This window comes from Elaeis guineensis, chromosome 9, assembly GCF_000442705.2.
Source record: "Elaeis guineensis isolate ETL-2024a chromosome 9, EG11, whole genome shotgun sequence".
NCBI lineage: Eukaryota > Viridiplantae > Streptophyta > Magnoliopsida > Arecales > Arecaceae > Elaeis > Elaeis guineensis.
This window is the reverse complement of record NC_026001.2, coordinates 9,512,652-9,536,613: the sequence shown is the minus strand read 5'-3', so window position 1 is coordinate 9,536,613 and position 23,962 is coordinate 9,512,652. Positions and strand designations below refer to the sequence as shown.

Below are 23,962 nucleotides of genomic sequence, written 5' to 3'. Positions count from 1 at the left end.
GGTATTTTCCTCCTGCTCCTTCAAAAGCATCTTGCGATGTATCTACTAGAATCAATATCTTCTCCCTCACATTCAAGTCTGGCCGCATAAATAAGTTGCAGAAGCCGGCATATCACAATCACATTTCAAAGTACATGCAACAATGTAAAGCATAACATATAAGGTGTGCAATGAGGAGAAGTACTTATTTTTTTTCTTCACTAGTTTCACCATTTCATTCAAGATATCCCGCCCAACAATTTGTTGGTGAACATACTCCCCACAATTTTTGCTTAGAGTCTCTAAGACCTGAAGAAAATTTGTCAAGATGCAGAGCTAGTGGAAAGATATTAGTATAAAAATCCTAATAGAATCTAAATAAATTATTTGTATAAAAGTTCAGCCTGAGTTCATAACCAGCAAGACTTATCTACATAGGATCAGTCTTTTGGATCTCTTTTTCCATTTGTTCAGAAAAAATGTAATCGATAATTTTTCCTCAGCTGCTTGATAAGATTTGGGCAAGACATAAATTTATAACAATGACTAAAATTCTTATCTGCCAAAGAATTTTCGCAGCACTATTTGCTAATCCTAACTTCCAATTTTCAATAAAAAGAGGATGCAGTGCATAAGTCATGTATAGATGATTAGATGTAGGGTTTTTGCTTACGAAAAATAAAAATAGGTGGATGCGGCCTATTAGAAAATTGTGTTCCCCACCAATAATATCGCTAGAAACAAAACTCAAAGAAATGTAATAGGAAACTATGACGAGCAATTATAAAATTATAAGAATCTTACAAAATCAAATTGCAAAAATAAAAAATTTCTTAATTGCGGGAGAAAAAAGTTTCATGCGCTCACAAAACGTGTCCGAAGTTTTATTTTGGGGGTCTTGCTTCCTAGGCGCTTCTTAAGTATCATGAGGGCATCCTTTGCCAGTCTGCACTTCATTAAAATGATTAAAATAAATAAAAGTTAAGAAGTCCAACAATAGATTGAAAGTGGTCTTAAACTAGTATGATTCAAACGACAATCTACAAGGACAAGCAGCATGATACACAACTGCAATTAAATCAAAGTACAGCAATAAAAATTTCTCTAGAAGGCTGATCTTGCAATAATGGCACTGACTGTCCAAAGCAGAGGATCAACTTCAAAGTATAGTTTGAAAAAAGTAACTGTGGTGTACGACATAAAGAATCAGATATGGGTGCTTATAAGCTTGACACAAAGTGGATTGCATGGACAGCAGTCTTGTTGGAGCACTCACCTCGATGTCAGGTTACAGTCCAACCTAAAAACTAGTATGTGCAGGCACATGAACCTCCCCTACTGACATTTAATATACTTTATTGTAAATGGGGTCATGACAACAATGGTGTCTCATGGAACTGATTCAAGATAATTGCTGCAGCATCTTAATAACCTCCACTGGAGGAAAAAATCTAGTAATATTTCTTGAAGCATTGAATAGTGGAAAACCAACATTCTTGACGTGGACAAGAAGTAAATAGAAGACATACTTGTCATTTTTTTGTGACACGAAAAAGATAAGCTGACGGAGACTAGTTTTTCAAGTACTTTGAAGAGATTGCTACAGAACAATGGAACTGGCCATGTCAACTGGAGAAGTGTTACAATTAGTAACAGAATATGGAACTACCTGGTCGAAAGGCTTTTCATGGCCTTTATTGCAGCCTAAGGCATTCTACAGTAATAGAATCACATATTATAGCAAGTAGAAAATAGCATACTATGCTAGGATGGCCTTATATCACAATACCAAAAGATTAGGAAGCAAACCTAGCAAGGAAATCACACACATATATTCTCAAAATGTCACCAGTTCACCATAATAAAAAATAAAAATAAAATAAGAATCTCCTGGCCAAAAAAGAAAATTCACTTAATCATTCAATAACAAACTACATGGATAAATTTACACAGAAAGAAAAATCAAAAATCAAATGATGATGAGGAATAGTAATTTTAGCTGATCCATTGAGTATCCAACCTAACACAACCCAATTAAAACTCGGGACAGGTATGAGTTCTAAAAAAAATATCTAAAGCGGATTCAGATCGAGTATAGATAATGCTGTGTCCCACTCCAACCTGATTCAAAATAATCTCAGTATAATTTTTTTTTGAAAATTATAATTATTTTATAATATTTACATAATAAGTCCTTTATCTGATTTAATTCAACCTGCATCTTTATCCAACCCAAAGTGCGTATGAGTACAGGTGTGGAATTCTTTGTGCACTATGGGCAGTGTAGAAAATCCAGCATGGAGCGACTACTTTATATGATTGGTCCATATAGCCACCGCTTTCTAATACATATTTAATGCCTGTAGTTCTGTTTTTTCATTTAAAAATTTTGAATGACAAAAATATCTCTGTTCTTTGAAAAAAATATGATATCCTGTGCATATTGTAACTTTCTGCACACAGAATACCATAATATGGTCCAGAAAATTATGACATCCTACGACATATTATGACATCCTACATCAAATTATGACTTTGTATATGCAGGATGTTATAATATGGCTAAGGATGTCATAATATAGTTCAGGATGTCATAATATAGAAGAAGCATTTCTGTCCAATCATTTTTTAATATGTATTTAATGCCTACAATTTTATTTTTTTTAAAAAATTTGAATGACGAAAATGCTCAGATTTTTTTAAAAAAATTATGACATTCTGTGACATATTATAGCATCCTGAGTCAAAATTATGGCTTCCTGCATGCATGATGTCATAATATGGATATAAGATGTTATAATTTTTTCAAAGAGCAAGGATATTTTCGTCATTCCAAAACTTTCAAATGAGAAAGCGAAACTACAGTCATTAAATGCGTATTGAAAAACTGTGGCTACGTGGACCAATCACATAAAATGATGCACTCTATGTCGGATTTTCTACACCGCCTGCCGTGCACAAAGAATTTCTCAGGTATAGGATTTTTAGTTACAGAGCAAGTATTGATATTGGCTGATCCAATCCATATTTAACCCATTGTCATCCTTAATGATGATGTATTGAGGCAGCATAACTAAGAAAACGCATGTATGTTAATTCTTAAATATATTGCTGAGTTATCCACATAGTTCATTACATGGTTTGTGGGCCAGAAATCAGAATAATACAGAACAATATGTTATGAAATCAAGTGTCAATTTTCACAAAGGTCAGTTGTTTATGGTTTCACTAAGATGCAAGGCTTGCTTATCATAATCAATTACATAGGTAGGCAGCTCCATTGGAACAAGGTAGTACCCGACTAGCATTATCTCTGAGATAATCCAGTGAAGGTGATGCGGAGCTCGTCAAGTAAATTGCATAAAACAGATAGATGATGATCGAACAGAATCGCAAACATAAGAAAAAGGCAAGAAGAGGCAAAGAACCAGTACCAAGGCGCCATATTGATAATGTCGCACAATTCAACGTTGATTGCCCAATCCGAACCGATAAACATCTCACTTGTGGTACTCTTGGCGCAAGCCGCCGCGCACCAAACTCTCCATGAATTCCTCACCCAAAAATCCCAATCCCTGCACACAGACACAAATCCCTAACAATCCCAATTCCCCTTTTTTTTTGGTTTGATGTAATAAAAAAAATCCCAACTCTTGCATTTCCTTGCAGCACCTCGTTCCACAGAGAATCCAAATATCAAAAGGATTTTTTTTTTTTTGACGAAAAACATAAAAGAAAGATCACCAACCGAAGTCACAAGAACATTGCATCAAAAGCATTCAGAACAGAGGGAAAACAACCAAAAAATCAATCGTCTCGAGATGAAATCAAAAGGGTTGCAAGCTTTCCTAATTCCGAGGTCAAAATGAAGACACAAAATAATTTTTTGGCATGAGGATCGACAACGTAATAGATCGAGACTAACGAGGAGACTACCTGTCCGAGAGAAAGGCGAAGAATTCGAGATCCTTAACGGGTTGGGAGGCGGGAAGAATATAGAGAGAGAGAGGCGGGGGGCAACCAGGCGCGGACTTTATAATTTATATCGAAAGAAGTCGCCTTAGTTCGTGACCGTTAGGCGGGAAACGCTCGAGCCGGAGAGAAAATAGCAAATGTGGATATTTTATTCCTATTTTCCATTGTCTCCTACCTGGCTTTAAACGCAGATTTTTTTTTTTTGATATACCAAAAAAAACATAGATTTTTTTGTCCAGACAAACCAAGTTTATAAGGATATTTGGGCCACGGTTGGTGACGTTAGACCCAGAGCCGGCCCTAGGGCGGGTCAAACTGGGCGACTGCCCAGGTCCCCGATTTTTTTTTTCTGGATAAACCAAACATCGTTCTCCCTCTCCCGAGTCTCGGCACCCCAACGGCTCCCACAACAGCTTTTTAGCCCTCATCATCTCGATTTTTCTCTGAATTTTTCATCGTCTCTCATCACCTCGCAACGCCTCCCTTGATTTCTCCCTATTCTGCTATCCATCGGTGATTCTTCCTTATTTTGGACACCAAAAATCATATCAAAATCCATCAAAAAGTCAAGTAAATCTCTTCAATCCCCTAGGGTGGGTCAAACTGGACGACTGCCCCAGGTCCCCGATTTTTTTTTTCTGGGTAAACCAAACATCGTTCTCCCTCTCCCGAGTCTCGGCACCCCAACGGCTCCCAGCAACAGCTTTTTAGCCCTCATCATCTCGATTTTTCTCTGAATTTTTCATCGTCTCTCATCACCTCGCAACGTCTCCCTTGATTTCTCCCTATTCTGCTATCCATCGATGATTCTTCCTTATTTTGGACACCAAAAATCAGATCAAAATCCATCAAAAAGTCAAGTAAATCTCTTCAATCCTCCTCTTTCAATCTGCTATGAATTTTAAACTTAATTTTTTACCGATTTATTGTTAGAAAAATTCTTGAAATCCTAGTTTAGCAAGTTCCCCTGTTTTTTCATTTTTTTAATCTTTCCGGCACCGTTTGGCCACCGTCGGTCACCGGAGCTTGTGGTTGTTATCGTCCGGTCGTTGAAGACTGCCCCTTTAGTTGTGGGCGGTGTTGGCCGGGGAGGAGGATCTCCCTTGTGGGTTGTGGCCTTGCCTCAGGAACAGGGATGAGTTCTCTGTTTCGTTAAAAAAAAAAACAGAGAAAAGAGTCCCTGTTTTACCATGGAAAAAGAAGGAAAAAAAAAACTATTCGACCACTATTGGCTGAATTGGATTTTTTGATGCTTTATATATAAGTTTTTTTATTTCTCTTTTTAGATCCTTGAATATGTTGTACTCTCAGCTTCTTTTGTTCTCAGCTCATTGAGTCTTCCAGATGAACTTTTTCTTTGACCATTCTCTACGCATATGTAACAAATTTAAAATTAAAAAAAAAAATCACTGGAGCCTGTGGTTGTCGTCATCCGATCGTCGGGGATCGCTCCTTTAGTTATGAGCAGTGTTGGACGGGGAGGAGGATCTCCCTTACGGCCTTACCTCAGGAACGAGGGATGAGTCCTCTGTTCTGTTAAAAAAAAAAAGAAAAAAGGATCCCCTATTTTACCATGAAAGAAAAAGAAAAAAAAAGAGAAAAAAAAATGATCCACAGTTTACACAATAAAAAAAAAAAAGATGATCCACACTGTTCCGTTAAAAAAAAGAGAGGATGAGTCCTCTGTTTTACTATGGAAGAAGAAGGAAAAAAAAGATGGTCCACAGTCCACACAATAATATAAAAAAAAGATGGTTCACACAATATAATTACATGAATTTGTTAATTATAATCTAATTGGTTTAGGTATATAAAATTTGGTCCGTCTATGTGAGAGTCTCAATCAATAGGTCAGTATTCTTGCATATGATAGAATATATTTAATTTTGTACACCTAGGACTTACTTTTTTAAATAAATATAATTATGGTCTTTATATCCATCTTATTTTTTTAAATAGCTTGTGGTTTCACTTTATTTTCTTATTATTTTTACTATATCTTATTCTTAAAATAATTGATTAATTATCATATTTTATTTTTCAGGTTTAAATTTTTATTACAATTATAGTAGCTTTTGCTCAAATTTTGTTCCATCAAAAAAATCTTCAAGCAAGTTTTATTGTTCTATCAAAAAACTTTAAATCAGGTTCTATTGTTTTAAACTTTAAATTTATTGATTACTAATTTTAGCTAATATTTATCATTTTATTTATCAAAATGATACCTAAAAATATCCTTCGGGTCATGAAAAACTTAAGAAAAAAAGAAAACAAGAACAATTGACTCAATCATTAAAAGGAGGTCTTGATAAATTTATTATAAATAAAAAGATGATATAGTTGAGAATTCAAATAATATTGCTAGTGAATTTATCAATGAAAATATAAATGTTACTTGTGAATTAGATAATGATAATAATATTATTAATAATGATAATATTAATAGCACAGATGATCTCATTAGTGGTGATAAAAATTTAATGAATGAAAAATCAAGTGAATCAAATACTTTTGATATTTATGATCCTAGATATGGGATAGTCTTAATACAAATTCTAAAGATTTATTAATTAAAAATGGTCCTAAAAGAGATATTAATATAAAGTTTCCTCTTGATCAATATAATAGATATTTTTCTTTAACACATTATGATCGAACTTTACCAAATGGAGAGCAACATGATCGAAAATGGTTAGTATATTCAAAAGAGTTAGACAAATTATTTTATTTTTATTGTAAGCTATTTAAATCAAATGATAATAGTAGTAGAAGTCAATTAGCAAGTGATGGCTTTAGAGATTGGAAATACTTTAGTGAAAGACTTAAAACTCATGAAACTAGTAATAATCACATTCATAATATGACCACTTGGATTGATTTACAGAATAGATTTAAAAAAATCAAACAATCGATAAATATATTTAAGAGCTAATTAATAAAGAGAAAGAATATTAAAAAAAAGTACTATTAAAAATAGTAGCCGCTGTTAAATTTCTTGCCAAAGTTCTCTAGCTTTTCATGGAATGAATGAAAAAATTTATCAAAATAGTAATGGTAATTTTTTACGATTAATTGAAATGATTGCTGTTTTTGATCCAATTATGCAAGAACATCTTAGATGTATTCAAAATAATGAAATTCAATATCATTATCTTAGTCATAAAATTTAAGATGAGTTAGTAATTGCATTAGCATCTAATAAAAAAATTTAATAATTAAAAGAATTGAAGAAGTAAAATATTATTCCATTATACTTGATTGTACTCCAGATGCAAGTCATCAAGAACAAATATCTTTGATCATACGATGTGTGAATATTTTAAAAAGATCAATAATAATAGAAGAATACTTTTTAGAATTTTTAAAAGTGGATAATACATCAGGTTTAGGCCTTTTTAATGAATTACAATCTATTATAGAAACTCTTGATTTAAACATTGATGATATAAGAGGACAAGGATATGACAATGGATCTAATATGAAAGAAAAAAATCAGGGAGTACAAAAAAGATTATTAGAAATAAATTCTAGAGCATTTTATACACCATGTGCTTGTCATAGTCTTAACTTAACACTTTGTGATATGGCTTCATCTTGTAGTAAAGCTAGAACTTTTTTTGATGTAATACAACGTATATATAATACATTTGATGGTTCTACAAAGAGATAAAAAATTTTACTTGATAATGTACCCAATTTAACATTAAAGCCATTATCACAAACACGTTGGGAAAGTCACATTGAGAGTGTCAAAGTAATAAGATTTCAAACTCCACAAATAAGAGAAGCTTTATATCAATTAGCTGAAATTTGTGAGGATTCAAAAACAAAGAGTGAAACTGAATCTTTAGCAATACATGAGCTTGAAAATTTTAAATTTTTATTAAGAATGATTATTTGGTATGATATACTATTTACTGTTAATTTAGTTAGCAAAAAATTACAATCTAAGAATATGTGTATAGATGTTGCCATTGATCAGTTAAAATGATTAGTTTCATTTTTTGAAAGATATAGAGAGACTGGCTTTACTTCTGCCATGATTTCAGCTAAGAAAATTGCAAATGAGATGAAAATTGATCCTATATTTCGTATAAAATATCAAGTAAAAAAAAAAGATAATTTGATAAAATATTAATGTAGATATTGAACAATCACCAGAAGAATCATTTAGAGTTAATTATTTTTTATATTTAGTAGATCAAGCTATCTTTTCATTGAAACATAAGTTTGAACAATTTCAATTATATGAAAATAATTTTGAGTTTTTGTTTGATTTCAAAATATTAATTTCATTAGATGAAGAAAGTTTGAAAAAATTTTGTCTTAATCTTCAAAATATTTTAACAAATGGTAATCATTATGATCTTGATGGGATTGATTTATTTTCAGAATTAAAAGTTCTAAAAGCAATTATGCCAAAAGAAAAAAATACTGCTATGGATATACTTAATTATATTAATGAAATAAATTATTATCCAAATACATCAATTGCATATAGAATATTATTGACCATACCTGTCACTTTTGCCTCTGCTGAAAGAAGTTTTTCAAAATTAAAATTATTAAAATTATATTTACGTTCAATAATGTTACAAGAAAGATTAAATGGTTTAGCTATGCTTTCTATTGAAGAAGAATTATTGTCAAATATTGATTACAAAGAAATTATAAAAAATTTTGCATTATAAAATGTACGTAGATTAATTTTTTAATAATAATTAATATTTAAAATATATTAATTTTTAATAGAGAAGATTTTTTTTTTTATTTGGCCCCGGGCCTAAAAAATATCAGGACCGGCCCTGGTTAGGCCTCAAGGCTTCCCTTATCCTTTCCCTAGTGAAGGTCTTTCATCGTTGGAGCTATTTCCATGAGCATCATGTTGTGGTGATGGTTAAGGATGTCAATGGATTGGTTCTTAAGCTGAATTTTATATTTTCCACCAAGTAGGTTGGCTAGCTATGTTAAACATTTTAGATATGCTCATTGAAGTCATATATCTTATTATTGGATGTTTTGCAAAATGTAGATAGCTTTATTAGAACATATGAAGGATACTGGATTGTCTACATGCCCAAGTGCAGTAATTTTCTCTGATTTATCTAGGTGATACTAATCGATTCTCTCTATTGTGGGATACATCTAACTTTCTTCCATGCTTGCATCATAATTTGGCAGAGTCATGCTTATTGTTGTAATTAGATATGCCTTTCAACAAGGATTTGCTTGAGGATGGTATTCTTCGACTAAATGAAATACCATTAAGGGTCTGTTTGAATGATTTGACAAAAAATTCTATAAGGTTAATTGGTTGAGCCAATATAATTAGAAAAAATGAGCATGAATTAGGCCTATCTTTAGCGATACCTAAGAGCCTATGGAGTGGGCCAGCCCAAATCCTATAAGAAACAAAAAAAGATATGGATTTGGGCCAACCCACTCCACAAGCTCCCAGATATTGTTGAAAACAAACCTAACTCAAGCTCATTTTTTCTAATTATATTGGCTCAACCCATGAATTCTATAAGATTTTTGGCCAATCATTCAAACAAGCCCTTAGTATGTAGAACATTCCTAGTTATCTACTGTACATTTTAAATAAGAACAAGGATGTTGTACCCAAAACAAGAATGAAGACGTTCATCTATAATCAAGGTGGGTGTGCGTGTCTGTAAATTTTTTGATAAATGCACAAATATGAGATATAATGGCTAGCTTTATGGGATAATCAACTATTGTTTTAAATCCTAATAGGGTGAGGATGTCTCAACTATTCCATCACATTTTTATTAGATAATGAGAACTAAAAGAGGGTAGAACTCTGGAACCCATCTACATGGGTTGTAGAGCGAGTAAAAGAAAGAATAAAAGATAAAAAAGAAGAAGGAAACAATAAAAAAAAAACAAAAGAAGAAAGATGGAAAGATAGAAAGGAAGAAAAGGGGAAAGAAAGGAAAAAGGAAGGAAAGGAAAAAAGAATAAGGGAAAGAAAGAAAGGAAACAAAAATAAAGGAAGACAAGAAGGAAGAGGGGAAAAAGGAGAAGAAAAGGAAAAAAAGAAAGGAAGGAAGGCAGAAAAAAGAAAGGAAAGAATGAAAAGGAGAATATAAAGAAGAAAAAATAAAAAAATATTGAAAAAAATAAAGGAAAGAAAGAAAAAGGAAAGCAAAAAGAAAAAAAAGGGAAAAAAAAGAACAAAGGAATGAAAAAAATAAAAGAGACAAACAAGAAAAGATAAATAAAGAAAAGAAGAATGAAAGAAAGATGAAGAATATATATCGAAATGCTTAATTTAGACAATTATTATAACTAGGTAGAATAGTAAAGCATCTCGTTCCATGGAAAAATCAACATATGTCTGTCCATGAGATTTTAAACTTTGTAATCAACTATGTTAGTCTATCCATTTACATCAAAATCATCCAAACCAGATGTTTGATAAAAATATTATTTTTTTTGTATGCTTACTAATTAAGATTTTTGCTTCAATAAGAGCTGTATTAGTTTGCTTGCTAAGGTTTGACATAAGTAAGTTTTTAAATCTTGTGGGATAGGGATGTCTCAATTTCTTTATCAAATAAGATATCTACTGTCCTATCTCATCCTACAGTCGATCAAGTATCTCAATAAGTATCATCCTTCTCTCTCATTTCTATTTCTTTGACTATCTTTACTTATTTTTCTTTCTTTCCGTTCTTTTCTTTCTTCATTCCTTCTCTTGTTCCATTTCTTTTTTTCTTCTTGCTTTCCTTTCCTTTCTTTCTTTCTTCTTCATTTCTTTCATTTCTTTTTCCTCTTTTTTCTTTCCTTTTTTTTTGTATATTTTCTTTTTTGCTTCCTTTCTTTTTTCCCATTTTCTTCTTCTTTGTTATCTCTTTATTCTTCTTTCTTTCTTTATGTTTCTCTTTCCCCTTGCATCTCTAATAGTGCATTCAAAGAGAAGATGGGCATCTATTTGTAAGTTTGTATATATAAATCTTCCACTTATGATAGAACACGACAATTGTTAATATATGATTCATTTGCTGTACAGAAAATTGTGGCAGATTTTGCTAGATTTATACAAATATTTCATTAGATTTTGGAGATTATTGGACAAGATGGGGATGCATCTCACCAAAAATATTTTTCTAAGATACGTGTACTAATAAATTTAGAGTTTGCAATAATTTGCATATGTAATTATTGATTTTGTCACACCCCCGACCCGAGATTGCGAGCCTAAGGTCGTGGCAACCGCCGCATACTCATAGAAAATTTTTTCTATAAGCATGCAAGGCATCTTATCATGCTATCCTAAAATAATAACGGAATAATTAGTCTATAATTTAAATCCAAAATATAACAATCCAAATTTTGATTTTAATATTTCAATAAATTTCATAATATTCTATAAGCCTTATATTTAATTCAATAAGACTTCCAACCTAAAATTAAAAGTATGGAGACTTTGCTTCTAATCATTTTTCCATTCATATCTTGCATCATCTTAAATTCTCGACATCTGTAAAAATAGTAAAAATAGGAGATAATGAGCTAGACAGCCCAGTAAGCAATGATCACTTTCAATAGATTTTATCAGGTATTAAAGTAAATAATTATTTATCAAAAATAAGCATATAGATTTTATCAATTCGAAATCAATTTCAATCATGCAATATAATCCATGCTAAATTTATTTCTTTTTCAAAAACTCAAGTTTCTTTTGAGATTTTAATTTCTTTCATTCTTAAGTTCTTTTCATCAGCCATGAGCTATAACCATATTTTTTCTGTGGTAGGATCATAATACCGTGTATCTTCTTGCGGTGAGTAGCGAATCATCTGACAGCAAAGTCCTTCGGAACCGTTAATCTCGCTGGTGGTTTGTCGCTGGTCTCACTGACGATATATCGCTGGTCTTGCTAGCGACATAAATTTTTAGGATAAATCAATTGCCAACGTATATACCCCCATTGGTAGGGTCCTTTACATAGTCAGGATGTCAATTCATATTATTCTTATATCAAAATTCTTCATAAGTCATATCTCTTTTTCTAATTCGATAAAAAAATATATAATCATATGGTATCGAAATCAATCAATATAATGCATAACGAAAGCAATATGTTCAATCATGCTTCATCATAACATATCAAAATAAGATATTTTTTATAATAAAATATTATTTATCCAATTCATGCATCATTCCACAAATCATACCAGAAAAATATATTATAATTTGCTGATAAATCTAAAAAAAATGAAATATTACTTACCTCATATGCATTATAATAATCTACATAATTCTATAAATTTTCTTTCAAAAATTTTATTCGTAAATCATATCACGATATCTCATGATCAAACATCCACAATCCTATACAGGATCAATTTCAATAATTAGAAAGGATCAAAATAATTAAAAAAAATAAAATTGATGGACACCCATATCCTATCATCCAGATTCATCCGATCATCTAATTTCATCTAGTCAAAATCTAATTAGGACATAAATGATCAAAAATTTGACTATCAGATCAAATCGAATTTTCAAAGTGATAAGATCGAGGTTCTTTCATTGGATTCATGAATCAAGTGGAGAGAGAAAATCAGAGGAGAGAGAATTCATAAGATACAATCCAAATTAATCAGGTGCCACAGTCCAACATCTCGATTGGTGTGATCAAAATGATCTAATCCAAGTCATGGTTAAATCAGGATCATGGATAATCAAATTAAGAAATATCGGATCTGATCAAGGTGGGTGCCAGTATGCTGTCGGACAATCATAAATCAGGATTCTTCATCAGATCAGAAATATTAAAAAAAATTCTCATTGATAAATCTTTTTAGAGAGCGAAATCGATCAAGAGAGAGAAATAATTTTAGAGAGAGAAAATTCTAGAGAAAAAAAATTTTAAAGAGAGAAAATTCATCTTGGACTCTTCAGACGATATGATTCAACAAATCCAATCGATCAGATCAAATCATACTGAAATTATCATGTGGATAATTCAATAAAATCATGAAAAATAGAATCTTAAAAAATATTAGGTCTGATCAAGGTGGATACCAATATACCGTTCGATGATCACAGATCAAAATTCATCATTAGGATCAATTTCAATTTATCATCATTCTTTTCAAAATTTTAAAAATCTTAGGAGAGAGAAATAATCTAGAGAGAGAAAGTGGAGAGAGTAGAGAGAAAAAGAGAGATTAAAGAGAGAAGAAAATAGGGAGAGAGAGAGGAGAGAGAGTCTATTTATTATTTTTTTATTTTTCTTCTTCTTCTTCTTTTTCTTTTTCTTTTTCTTTTCCTTCCTTCTTCTTGTGGCCTCCTTTGGGCGAAACAGGAGACGTGTGGTCTCCTCCTTTGGTCGGTCGATCAGCAGCACGACCGCCATGACGGTGGCCGATAGTAGAAGGGCGACGATGGGGTGGCTCGAAAGAAGTGAATCCGATGGTCGGCGGTGACCACCGACGTCAGAAATCGAGAAGAACAACAAAAAAAATAGAGATTTCTTCTGCAACAAAATCCGACGAATCCGGTTGCCGACGATCGTGCACACAGGCACGGAAGGAAGGGGGAGAAAGGAGGAAGAGAAGTCAGGGCTTATCTCAAGCTCCAGTGATATCTCCGATGAGAAATTGAGGCAAACACGGTGAAAGCTTTCGTGAGAAAACTTCGACAATCTTTGTCGTTTGGCTCTTGATTTCTTGATGGGAAGAAGAGAAAAGAGATCTCCCCTTTAAATAGAGTCGGAGGGAAAGAGTTTGACTCCTCCCCGGTGAGCTTTCCGACTTCGTTTAGGAGCCAGTCGGGAGGAAGAAGACTTCCTATGAGTTTTCCTTAATTTTTTTTTGATGGGCTTTTGTGGGCTGGGTTTAGGGCTCAATTGGATCAGGTCATAACATTCTTCTCCTCTAAAAGAAATTTCGTCCTTGAAATTTTTCTTTCTTAAGTCTTCATAATTTTTTACTTGAAATTTATAGTAAAAATCTCATCCATAAATATTTTAATATTCTAATTATTGATACCAATTTATTCTTAAATTATTTTATAAGGAAAAGGTCAATATATCAAATATTGATCTGAAACAGAATCATTCATTTTCTTATTGTCAAAATCAATATCTCAAAGATTTTTAATTTTTAAGATTTTAAAATCGTGCTCTCATTCCCTATAAAATAATGTTCAATACTTCATGACTAGATCAAAATCAAACCTATATCTTGTAAATAAAAAAAATTAATCTCATAATTTTTGAATAAAAATTTTATTTTTTTTCAAAATACTAACCACTCTCAATGAATCAACCCATCATAAGATAGAAAAAAATATTTCTATGAATCACATGATGATATCCAAATTAGTCAAAATTTAAAAATATTTTTTCTTATTCATGCTTTCAAAGGTTGAAAATTTATCTTTTTAATCTCATCATCAAATTTTTGATATTTTAAAATTTTTTTGATGCAAATTCATCATTAAATCATTTCATAAAGAAAAGATCAATATTACTAATATTGATTAGAATCAATACCACTATTTCTGATCATCAAAATTAGTCTCTCAATTCTAGATAAAGATATCAAATTTCTCATCAAAAATTCTTAATTGCTCGTGATTTAATCAATTTATCATAAGATCATAAATAAATTTTACTACATTCTCCATAGATAAGATCAAAATCATTATTCGATAAACAATCTCAAATTTTTTCTAATAAATAGAGAATTATTTAATTCTAAGATAAAAAAAATTATCTCTAAATATTTTAAATCAAAAATCAAAAATCAAAGATCCACTCATCCTAGAATTAGGATGCTAAATATTTTTGTAACATAGTAGGTGGAGGTACTACTTTTAAAAATCATATTAAGAATATCCAATTTTTTTTAAAAAAATATTATTTTTCTAATATCAATGAATTTTTTGTATCAAATCATATCATCTATCATAATTCTTTAACTCAAAGAGTCAACATTTTTGACTTACTCAAAATAATTCAGATCACCATGCTTCCACTGCGCACTCTGTTCTAACAATCAAAATTTCTTAGATTCATAAAAAAAATTTGATCAAATTATTTTTTATCTTATCAATAGAAAAGATCTAAAATTTTAAATTTTAATTGAAGCCAAAGATTAACTTTCGATTCTCATTCATACTTTTACTGGTGTACAATAATCTTGATTAACCCTTGAGTCTAATATCACATTTAAAACTATCATATAGGTTTACTATAATCAATATAAATCAAATCTTAATTTTCATATGATTCAATTCGATAATTTCAAATCAAAATCTTTATAAGTCAAATCAATGAGAAAATCTTTTGATGCTCCATTAAGTTAGGACATAATGAGAACATATAAGAATTTCAAATCATTATCTTTTCTAAAATTTCTATCATCAAGATCTTCAATATCTATCAAGTATCCTTTCATAACAGTCATACAAGCCTCAAAAATCAATTCTCTACTTAATAGATTCAATCAGTGACCTCATTAACAAAAATAAAAGAATTCCATATCAATTCTTAAATTTAAATTTTTTAAATTATAAATTCACATGGATCCCATAATTTCAAATAAATATAAATCGAATCTTTTATCTTAATCTAAAGATATCAATTTTTTATTAACAATCTCAACAATAATATCAAAAATTTTTTGATTAACTTAGATACGAAATCTTTAAATTAAAATTTTATACACATCATATAGTCTCCAAAGGACACAATAAGATCTATTATTTAGATCCAAGGATGATGATTAAAGATTTCAGTACAATGAATATCCTACAATCTCATAATCCATTTCATCAATAAGAAATAGACTTCTTTGCAATATCCCCAAATATGTATTCATCCTAATATGCCACTTTATATATGATCCACATACCAAGTTTAATTTCGATAAATATTCCTATTAAGTATCATAAAAATTTTTTAGTCCATCCTGAAATAATATTTTATCATCAAATCTTTATCTTGTCAATAATAGTCAACTTCTCAATTAGAAGTAATGTCATAGTATTATTCTCACATCGAATTTGAGCTTACATTCACTTGAATAATCAATAATCAAATTAATAACCATAATATACAATAAAATTTTATGTCAATTCTTTTGTAATTACAATCGATCAAAATCTAACTAATCATATCATGATCCATAGATCATCCATCATATTTCAAACTCTATATGTCATAATCTCTTATGATCCTTTCATACATAATCTCAATGTTTAATCAAAATTATAAAGATTTCTCCCACTACAATCATCAAAGATCTACACCATAATATCCTAGTGTCTATCCACTGACACTCATGCTATACACATCTTATTTCATCAACTAATACTCTGATATCACTTTAATTGTCACGCCCTCAATCTGAGATCGTGAGCCTAAGGTCGTGGCAACCGCCGCATACTCATAAAAAATTTTCTCTATAAGCATGCAAGTCATCTTATCATGTTATCCTAAAACAACAACAAATAATTAGTTAATAATTTAAATCTAAAATATAATAATCTAAATTTTGATTTTAATATCTCAATAAATTTTACAATATTTCATAAGTCTTATATTAAATTCAATAAAACTTCCAACCTAAAATTAAAAGTATGGAGACTCTGCTTCTAATCATTCTTCCATCATATCTTGCATCATCTTAAATGTTCGACATCTATAAAAACAGTAAAAATAGGAGATAATGAGCTGGACAGTCCAATAAGCAATAATCATTTTCAATAGATTTCATCATGTATTAAAGTAAATAATTATTTATCAAAAATAAGCATATAGAGTTTATCAATTCGAAATCAATTTCAATCATGCAATATAATCTATGCTAAATTCATTTTTTTTTCAAAAACTCAAGTTTCTTTTGAGATTTTAATTTTTTTCATTCTTAAATTCTTTTCATCAACCATGAGCTATGACCATATTTTTTCTGTAGCAGGGTCATAATACCGCGTATCTTCTTATGGTGAGCTGCGAATCATCTGGCAGCAAAGTCCTTCGAAACTGTTGGTCTCGCTGGCAACATAAACCTTCAGGATAAATCAATTGTCAACGTATATACCCCCATTGATGGGTCTTTTACATAGTCAGGTTGTCAATTCATATTATTCTTATATCAAAATTCTTCATAAGTCATATCTCGTTTTCTAATTTAATACGAAAACATATAATCATGTGGTATCGAAATCAATAATATAATGCACAATAAAAGCAATATGTTCAATCATGCTTCATCATAATATATCAAAATAAGATATTTTTTATAACAAAATATCATTCATCCAATTCATGCATCATTCTACAAATCATGCCAGGAAAATATATTATAATTTGCTGATAAATCTAGAAAAAATGAAATATTACTTACCTCATACGCATTCCAATAATCCACAAAATTCTATAAATTTTTTTTCAAAAATTTTATTCATAGATCATATCACGATATCCCATGATCAAACATCCATAATCCTATACAGGATCAATTTCAATAATTAGAAAGAACTGAAACAATTAAGAAAAATAGAATTGATGGATACCAGTATCCTATCATCCAGATTGATCTGATCATCTAATTTCATCTAATCAAAATCTAATTAGAATATAAACGATCTAAAATTTGACTATCAGATCAAATTGGATTTTTAAAGTGATAAGATCGAGGTTCCTTCGTGGGTTCATGAATCAAGTGGAGAGAAAAAATCAGAGGAGAGAGAATGCATGAGATACAATCTAAATTAATCAGGTGCCACGTCCAAATCTCGATTGGTGTGATCAAAATGATCTAATTCAAGTCATGGTTAAATCAGGATCATGAATAATCAAATTGAAAAATATCGAGTCTGATCAAAGTGAGTGCCAGTATGTTGTCCGACAATCATGGATCAGCATTCCTCATCAGATTAGAAATATTAAAAAAAAATTATTGATAAATCTTTTAAGAGAGAGAAATCGATCGAGAGAGAAATAATTTTAGAGAGAAAAAATTCTAGAGAGAAAAAATTTTGGAGAGAGAAAATTCATCTTGGACTCTTTAGACGATATAATTCAACAAATCTTATCGATTAGATCAAATCATGCTGAAATTATCATGTGAATAATTCAATAAAATCATGAAAAATAAAATTTTAAAAAATATTAGGTTTGATCAAGATGGATGTCAGTGTACCATCCGACGATCACAGATCAAAATTCATCATTAGGATCAATTTCAATTCATCATCATTCTTCTCAAAATTCTAAAAATCTTAGGAGAGAAAAATAATCTAGAGAGATAAAGTAGAGAGAGAAAGTGGAGAGAGTAGAGAGAGATAGAGAGATTAGGGAGAGAAGAAAAGAGGGAGAGAGAGTCTATTTGTTATTTTTTTATTTTTCTTCTTCTTGGTCTTTTCTTTTTTTCTTTTTCTTTTTCTTCCTTCTTCCTGTGGCCTCTTTGGGCAAAACAGGGGACCGTGTGGTCCCCTCCTTTGGTCGGCCGATCAACGATACGACCGGCACGACGGTGGCCGACGGTTGAAGGGCGACGATGGGCCAACTCAGAAGAAGTGAATCTGATGATCGGCGGGGACTACCGATGTTGGAAAATTGGGAAGAACAACAAAAAAAAATAGAGATCTCTTCTGCAACAAAATCCGATGAATTCGACCGTCGGTGATCGTGCACAAGGGCACGGAAAGGAAGGAGGAGAAAGGAAAAAGAGAAGCCGGGGCTTACCTTGAGCTTCGGTGACGTCTCCGATGAGAAATTGAGGCAAACACGGTAAAAACTTTCGCGAGAAAACTCCGGCGATCCTTGCCGTTTGGCTTTTGATTTTTTGATGGAAAGAAGAGAAAAGAGATCTCCCCTTTAAATAGAGTCGGAGGGGAGGAGTTTGACTTCTCCCGGCGAGCTTTTTGACTCTGTTTAGGAGCCGATCGGGAGGAAGAAGACTCGTTGGGAGTCTTCCTCAATTTTTTTTTTTGATGGGCTTTTGTGGGCTGGGTTTAGGGCTCAATTGGGCCAGGTCATAATAGATTTCATCGATGGAACATCATAATGATTTTCATCAGTGTTTTATTGCTCTCTATAAATTTTGCTAAAGTTGTAACTCAACCTTGAGTGTCCTTAAATATTACAAGAAAGCAAATTACTGACGTTAAAATGCCCATTTGCTAAAGATCACATTAGTTTGAATTTCTTGATATGTTGGGATTAGATTCCGAAATCCCATTGAAAATTCTATTAAATAGCCATAATAGTTTACATTGCTCAATAACCTTATTAATTTAAATACCCTTATCAATTTAATTTCTTCATATGTGGGGATTAGAGTTTGAAATCATGTTGAAATTTCTAAAAGCAAGTCAATGCATGTTGACTTTCTCATGGTATCCTTTGACATATTGAAAAGCATGAAATTGGATTAGTACATATGTTAGAATTAGGCACCAAAGAATGACATGGTTTCTTTATGATATTTTTAGGACTTTTAGTGAATTTTGAGAATTTCTAGGAACCTTTTTAGAAGATATATATATATATATATACACACATTTTTATTTTTTGAAGGTAATGTAGAGGATGAGACTTCTACACTCTGCAAGTGAGAAAGATTATATATGCTTGGGCATAGCTTTGGATGATCCTCATCCACTTTTACTTCCAGCTTCGCCATCCATTTACATCTTCACCCTTTTCTCTGGCTTCTTGAGGACATGGCCAAGATAGACTACTAAAGCCCATGCACATCTTCTAAGGACAGCACTTAGCATGTTTGAAGTATGAAATCAGTTATGGTAAAACATCTAAACCCATCTTTTGGCGTGCATCAACACACACACTCTTCCAAATTTGATGTTTGATCTGCTGTTTATTCCATATTAAGTAATAAAATTACAAAAGAGTTTATTTTATTAAATATTCTTTGCAAATTTTCTCCATGAAGGAATTAAGTTGCAAGGGCATGCCTCTTCCGAAGGCCATGGCCACAACCATCATTGGTAAAGAGGCAGCAATGCAAGCATCAAACAAGTGAAACCTCCAGTATAAGTCTTGTTCTGAATCCATTTAATGTACGTTGCTTTCATATTTAGCAATTGGTTAGTTGAATAGCTTGAAGTAATATGGTAGAGTAGCATAAGGCAAAGCTGTTTCAAAAAGCTTCACTAGGAAAGCAAGAAATTGATCTATTAGAAACATTTGTTATTTTTGGTATTTTGCTAAGATTTCTATAGGTATTTTAGAAATTTTGAAGTTTTGGAGATGTGCTACCATATGTGTGACATATGATGTGGCGAGACCTGATAAGTTTAGCCATATGCAGCCAATTAGAATTTCATGTCATGGCATACGCTAGGTGTGTACTCACTCCATCTCTTGGTCAACATGTGCCTTATTTAGCATTCCTTTTACAATTTTAAGTATATTTTTTATTGAGATTTGACCTGATTTTATACATAATTTTACATATTTTTTAAGTTCTTATCGGATTACCATACTTTGCATAATGATTTGATTGGCTCAATCTACTAGCCGTTTGTTCCGTTAAGGACTGGTTATTCCCTATTTGAGTGGCCTAAATCAAGAAATGATTTCATGATCTTTGCTCTATAAATATTGTCTCCATGAGATTTTTATTAAAGATTTGAGCTTTCTTTTTTCTATTCTCTAAAATTCTCTTCTATTTTGGTTCTAAGTGAGTGCTGCAATATTGTTTGTTTTTAAGTACCACCTACTGCAAGCACAGAAGTGTAATATTTCAGAAAAAAGCTATCAAACAATCTATGCATCTTGCGTCGGGCGAATCTTTCTCTAAAGATAGCATAGTAGGACATGCGTTAATCGATGAGCTTTTTCCTTTCTTTATTTACTACTATTTTTACATGGCATTCTGGGACTAATTCTCGATTTTTTTTTTTTTTTTTGTTCTCTTTTTCTCTAGTTTCTTCGCATCTTTTCAATTCCTTTAACCACAATGTCATTTTGTTCCTAATATATTTGTCTCTAAACCAGTTTGGAATGATGTGAGAACTATGACTCATTCTTAACATCCTTTGCCTGGGACAGCAAAAGAACATCACTGAACCATCAGAGTGAAAGGAGGATTGAAGTTAAACCTCATCTCTTCCAGCTTCTGCCATGATGTGAGAGTTCTCAATCACCATCTATTTATTGCTGTTGATCAATCCCAGAAAACATGTCATGTGAGTGTTACTTGCCATTTTACATCATATCATAGCCTCTCACAATAAGACCAAGCAATTTGGTGGGGTTTGAGTCCAGGTTTCCTGTCATGGGACTATCATATACCTATTTGTTACTGAAAAATTTACTCCATCAATTCATGGCTGTGTATATGAATCCATTTTGACAGCTTCTTTTGTCAATTACTTCCTCTTTAAGGTGACAGTTTTTACATATCCTTTCTCACCATGGATGGGGACACAATCACCCAAACTTGAAGTTATAATTCTTCAATGTTGGGAGATTCTTTTCCCCCTCTCTTGAGCTTTTGTCCTTACATTGCATGTCCTATTTCCAAGGGTGATAAGTTGATCAAATTACATTATATAACAATGGAGCAATAGAGGTAGCATATGTGATTATTTCCTCATGCATAGTTAGTAAGGAGTTTGACATATGCCAAAATTTGTACAAGATCAGATGCAGATGGAAGAGTAACTCACAATTGAATAACTTGATATCTGCGAAAAAGGCTCCAATGGATATTTTGCTTGTGAATTTTCTGTTCATGCTGTCAAAGCTTTAGTTGGTGTTGTTAAACTTGAGTTGTGAATGTCGATCGCATCATCAAACATTTCTTAGCTCGAACAATTCCATTTAGATGCTTAAGAAACTTACAAGCCAGTGAGTTATCTACTGTGAATATTGATGTTCATGTTAACATTCAAACCACAATGAGCAGCATCCTATAGCTGCAACGGTGGACCAACTGAAATTCCAATCTAGACTCCATCCTGATTAAATTTTGGATAGATCATCAGGCAAAGAAATAGCTTCAGTTTTCCTCCAAAATTTTCTGTTGATCTATGGAAAGTACAATGCTTGTGATTCCAAACAGTGACACTGGATCAACATATTTTAGTTACCGAACCTTGGTACATATAACAAAGCAAAAGAACAAAGACAAGTACCTATCTATACAGGTCATGCTGGGACACTTCAACTGATCATATTATTAAACAATCCCAGAACTAAAACAGGGGTTGTTACAGGATAGCTGTATGGTTTCCCTTCAGAACAGAGTCGCCCTCAGTTTTCCCTTCCTTTATTTTTGTTTCTGCGGCAGAAGGAATAGCAGCCACTCATTTTCCTGAAACAACAAAGGAATATGTTAATGAATTATGCAGTTAGTGAAATTATTTATTGATCAGTTCATCAATTTTGTCCTGACTAATGGATTGTCTAATCTGTTCCTGCTTGCTAAATTGTCTTATCCAGCTTCTTCTGCTTGCAATCTTGCTTCAAGTCATTTTGATATTGTTGTAATATAATGCAAAATTCCTCATATTTTAGTCTTGTTGCATCTATTCAGTCATTGACATATATATTGTTCTGTCATATATCAGAAAAGAACAAATCTATGCATTTAGAGGAAAAGGGACAAAAGGGGAGAAAGTATTTGAAGTTGGATCTGTGAATGCAAAATCTACACATCTTCTGTATTCGATCCATGATTTCCAAAAAAATTATGCATGCTCTCAAACAAATTAAAGTTCCTCTGAAAAATTCAATTACCCAACCATATATTATTTTGTCGCAGAACAAGTTATATATGTTCAAAGGACTTTAATATTTCCAAAGACTCTTTTAAAAACCCAGTTTCTGATTACTTTGCAAGTGAGACTTTATGTTTTTAAACTGTAAGAAATGGTTAATTGATCACAAAATATTCATTCTAGGAAAGGCTTACCTTCTTCTGCTACTGTTGTTGGAGCTGCTGCTGCTGCTGCTTTCCTTTTCACCTAATGAGTTCTTTCTCCACCAATCTCCATCTGTACTCTTCTCAGGCCCACCTTTCTCCCCTTCTATCATCATGGGCTTCGGAGAGACCTTGGCACACGTACCAGAGCCTCCAAAGCTCTTCTTCCTCCAAGTCAGAAAAGGTGGAAGGAACATCTTTAGAAGCAAACCTCCAGTCTCCATACTCTCACTCCTCGACATCCTTCTCATTCCTTTCTTCATCTTCTCCTTCCGATCCTTCTCCTTCTCGGTCTTATCCTCCGGTAATTCTCCAGTCTCCATACTCTCACTCCTCGACATCCTTCTTATTCCTTTCTTCATCTTCTCCTTCCGGTCCTTCTCCTTCTCGGTCTTATCCTTCGGCAATTCTCTAACTTCCGCCAACGTTTCATGCACAGGTTTTGCCCTCCTTGGCGACGACTCCACAAGATCTCTCAGAGAGAGCTCATAAGCAGTCTCCGGCATATCTCGCACCATATCCAGCATCTCCTGTCGGTATCCAGCAATGGCCTGCGACTGTGGGGTGGGATAAGGAAACCTGTGATGGATTGGAGAAGATTCGGCTGAGCGAGCCATGGGTGATCCTGAGTTCTTCCACAGTGGTGGTGATGCAGCATCCGAATCATCACCATCTTCTTTTGCCACCCATCTGAACTCATCCTCATTTTCTTTGTCGCCATGAAGATTCAGCTGAGTTCTCCGTTGCCATGCGCCAAACTTACGACCATCTGATTTGCCAAAGTATCCGTGGTCACCTTTAATTCTCTCAGCCCATGTTCCGTACTCGATCCCATCAGAAGATTTCCGATCACCGCTCGCCCTCTGGTCGGATTGTAGAAGGTGAATTGGTCTCCGGCCCGGATTTCTCGCCGTCGGTGAGGGATCATGGTCGATAGAGAGGGAGGATGGGTGGTGAGAGCGTGGAGAGGAAGGAGGGGTATGTGGTATTATCTTCGATTTGTTTTGGATCGGGGAGTCAATCTTCTGTGCTTTTTCCTTGTGAAATTAATGGTTTGCTTCGGCGTGGGA

At 32.5% G+C, this 23,962-nt stretch overlaps 1 long non-coding RNA gene and 1 other non-coding gene across 2 annotated transcripts in view; both read right to left on the bottom strand.

Moving 5' to 3' along the window:
- Positions 1–4,051, bottom strand: part of LOC105051767 (uncharacterized) — a 46,263-nt gene extending 42,212 nt beyond the window's left edge. Inside the window, exons 1-2 of the long non-coding RNA XR_833265.2 lie at positions 3,916–4,051; positions 3,414–3,554 (exon numbers count right to left, since the gene is read on the bottom strand). This is a non-coding gene — a long non-coding RNA (uncharacterized lncRNA). The remainder of the gene's footprint in view (positions 1–3,413; positions 3,555–3,915) is intronic.
- Positions 4,052–21,950: 17,899 nt separating this feature from the next.
- On the bottom strand, positions 21,951–23,962 carry LOC105051766 (uncharacterized). Its single transcript, XR_012134379.1, has 2 exons — positions 22,884–23,962; positions 21,951–22,283 (listed from the first exon to the last, which is right to left on the bottom strand). It is a non-coding gene; the product is annotated as an uncharacterized protein (transcript).